The 3206-nt window shown below is 36.1% G+C and overlaps 2 non-coding genes across 2 annotated transcripts; both read right to left on the bottom strand.

Annotated features, from left to right (window-relative positions):
- On the bottom strand, positions 1-74 carry TRNAN-GUU (transfer RNA asparagine (anticodon GUU)). Its single transcript has one exon. It is a non-coding gene; the product is annotated as a tRNA-Asn (tRNA).
- A 2774-nt stretch (positions 75-2848) lies between these two features.
- TRNAN-GUU (transfer RNA asparagine (anticodon GUU)) lies at positions 2849-2922 on the bottom strand. Its single transcript has one exon. It is a non-coding gene; the product is annotated as a tRNA-Asn (tRNA).
- Between the last annotated feature and the right edge of the window lie 284 nt (positions 2923-3206).

The following is a 3206-nucleotide window of genomic DNA, read 5'->3' as shown; positions in this document are numbered from 1 at the left end:
CGTCCCTGGGTGGGCTTGAACCACCAACCTTTCAGTTAACAGCCAAACGCGCTAACCAATTGCGCCACAGAGACACTTGAAAGTGCTTTCTAATGGATATTATCAGTAAGCAAAGATGAACCAGCAGAACTGAACTTAAACTGCTTAAAAGTTTCTAACTTGGATCATTTCTTACAAATGGACACTATAATATGAACTTGTGCAAAGTAAGAAATAACAGGATTATACCCTGTAAATTGAGAATTTTGTCAGGGTGTGAAAATATCTTAGTTGTGATGGGGGCGAATCAATCCAGTTATAAAAGGGTTGAAATAGGGGGATTTCAGTTAGTCCAAGGATCCAAGTATATGAGAACTTATTTGCAGTGTTATGAACAATTCTGGTGATGTATTCACAATGATAGATGTGCCAAATTGTATTTATAATAAAGATAGAGAATGGTGGAACTGAGTTTTTTCAATATAAAGCTATATGGCATTTGGTAGCACTCAAAATATGTGTTATAAATTTGTGGGTATACTTAGGAATATCAGAAATATAATGAGATAAAAGGGAATATGACAGGGAGTTGGGCATTAAAATTCCAATGAGAAGGTAAGTAAGACAATGTATCTCTGTCCACAATGGAAGTTAGTTGGGACAGTGCCACCAGATGTGGGACAGTTTCCTCAGCCCCACAAAGTCTCCAACACAATGGTGATAAAGAAGGAAACATTTTATGAAATCATTAAGGTACTAAATACCAACGATAATGGGATTTCACTAAACTTGAGGCTAATGGAAGTTTTTGAGATGTTATTTCTAAATGTAATCCAGTCCGCATTCTCCAGATAAGATTTTGCAACCAAAATTTGCTGCAATATATCAAGTGAAGAATAACATTCCAGACCAAAATTCTTCACTGTTTTTATTTTCTTCTGATGCCCCAGAGGAATGCGGAGTGACATATAGTTGTCTTGAAAATTACATGCAAACAATTTGGGGTTGATTCAAAGAGCTGATACACCACATTTCCTGTGAGTAACTGACTATAAGCCACACTTATGGTAGCTCCTAACTTGCACCAATTTGTTGTAGCCCCATAATGCTACATAAAAAAGTGATATCGGATTGCTAGGGGTCCAATTTCAACTGCTGAAACTTGTATTACTATACTGTTGCAAGATTAACTTACTCCCTTTTTAAATAATTGAATCAACTTCTCAGAATTAACCCAGTGGATCCCAGTATCTGGTATATATTAATACATTTTTCTTATTCTTCTGGCTAAAAGTCACTGTGAATTTTTAGCTTATTCTCTATATCTTCTTAGGACTGATCACTTGTTTTCAATTTGTAAAGTTCTTTCTAGTATTATCTAACACTAGCTGGAAAGCCATGGATGTAGAGTTAGTAAAGTCATAGCTGTTAATTTCCATGTAAGTTTGTGTATTGAGGTAAAATGAAGACAAATGCCTGGTAAATTTTGTCTAATACCACAAAATAACAAATACTAAACACGTCCCTGGGTGGTCTTGAGCTACCAACCTTTCGGTTAACAGCCGAACGCGCTAACCAATTGCGCCACAGAGACATGTGAAAGTGCTTTCTAATGGATATTATCAGTAAGGGAAGATGAACCAGCAGAACTAAACTTAAACTGCATAAAAGTTTCTAACTTGGATCATTTCTTACAATATCAAAAATATAATGAGATAAAAGGGAATATGACAGGGAGTTGGGCATTAAAATTCCAATGAGAAGGTAAGTAAGACAATGTATCTCTGTCCACAATGGAAGTAAGTTGCTACAGTGCCACCAGATGTGGGACAGTTTCCTCAGCCCCACAAAGTCTCCAACACAATGGTGATAAAGAAGGAAACATTTTATGAAATCATTAAGGTACTAAATACCAACGATAATGGGATTTCACTAAACTTGAAGCTAATGGATGTTTTTGAGATGTTATCTCTAAATGTAATCCAGTCCTCTTGGTGTGAGTGGTGTAAATGCTTTTAACATCAAAGTGGAATTACCTCAAATGGTAGAGTGCTCGCTTAGCATGTGAGAGGTAGTGGGATCGATGCCCGCATTCTCCAGATAATATTTTGAAACCAAAATTTTCTGCAATATATCAAGTGAAGAATATCATTCCTGACCAAAATTCTTCACTGTTTTTATTTTCTTCTGATGCACCAGAGGAATGCAGAGTTACATATAGTTGTCTTGAAAATTACATGCAAACAATTTGGGGTTGATTCAAAGAGCTGATACACCACATTTAATGTGAGTAACTGACTATAAGCCACACTTATGGTAGCTCCAAACTTGAGGCTAATGGGTTGATTCAAAGAGCTGATACACCACATTTCCTGTGAGTAACTGACTATAAGCAACACTTATTGTAGCTCCAAACTTGCACCAATTTGTTGTAGCCCCATAATGCTACATAAAAAGTGATATTGGATTGCTAGGGGTCCAATTTCAACTGCTGTAACTTGTGTTACTATACTGTTGCAAGATTAACTTACTCCCTTTTTAAATAATTGAATCAACTTCTCAGAATTAACCCGGTGGATCCCAGTATCTGGTATATATTAATAAATTTTTCTTATTCTTCTGGCTAAAAGTCACTGTGAATTTTTAGCTTATTCTCTATATCTTCTTAGGACTGATCACTTGTTTTCAATTTGTAAAGTTCTTTCTATTATTATCTAACACTAGTTGGAAAGCCATGGATGTAGAGTTAGTAAAGTCATAGCTGTAAATTTCCATGTAAGTTTGTGTATTGAGGTAAAATGAAGACAAATGCCAGGTAAATTTCATCAAATAAAGAATCCTCCTGCCACAGAATAACAAATACTAAACACGTCCCTGGGTGGGCTTGAACCACCAACCTTTCAGTTAACAGCCAAACGCGCTAACCAATTGCGCCACAGAGACACGTGAAAGTGCTTTCTAATGGATATTATCAGTAAGCGAAGATGAACCAGCAGAACTGAACTTAAACTGCTTTAACGTTTCTAACTTGGATCATTTCTTACAAATGGACACTATAATATGAACTTGTGCAAAGTAAGAAATAACAGGATTATACCCTGTAAATTGAGAATTTTGTCAGGGTGTGAAAATATCTTAGTCGTGATGGGGGCGAATCAATCCAGATATAAAAGGGTTGAAATAGGGGGATTTCAGTTAGTCCAAGGATCCAAGTATATGAGAACTTA

This window comes from Taudactylus pleione, unplaced genomic scaffold (assembly GCF_031769625.1).
Source record: "Taudactylus pleione unplaced genomic scaffold, aTauple2 ptg000174l, whole genome shotgun sequence".
Lineage (NCBI taxonomy): Eukaryota > Metazoa > Chordata > Amphibia > Anura > Myobatrachidae > Taudactylus > Taudactylus pleione.
The sequence above is the reverse complement of the archived record's forward strand: the minus strand, read 5'-3'. Positions and strand labels throughout refer to the sequence as shown.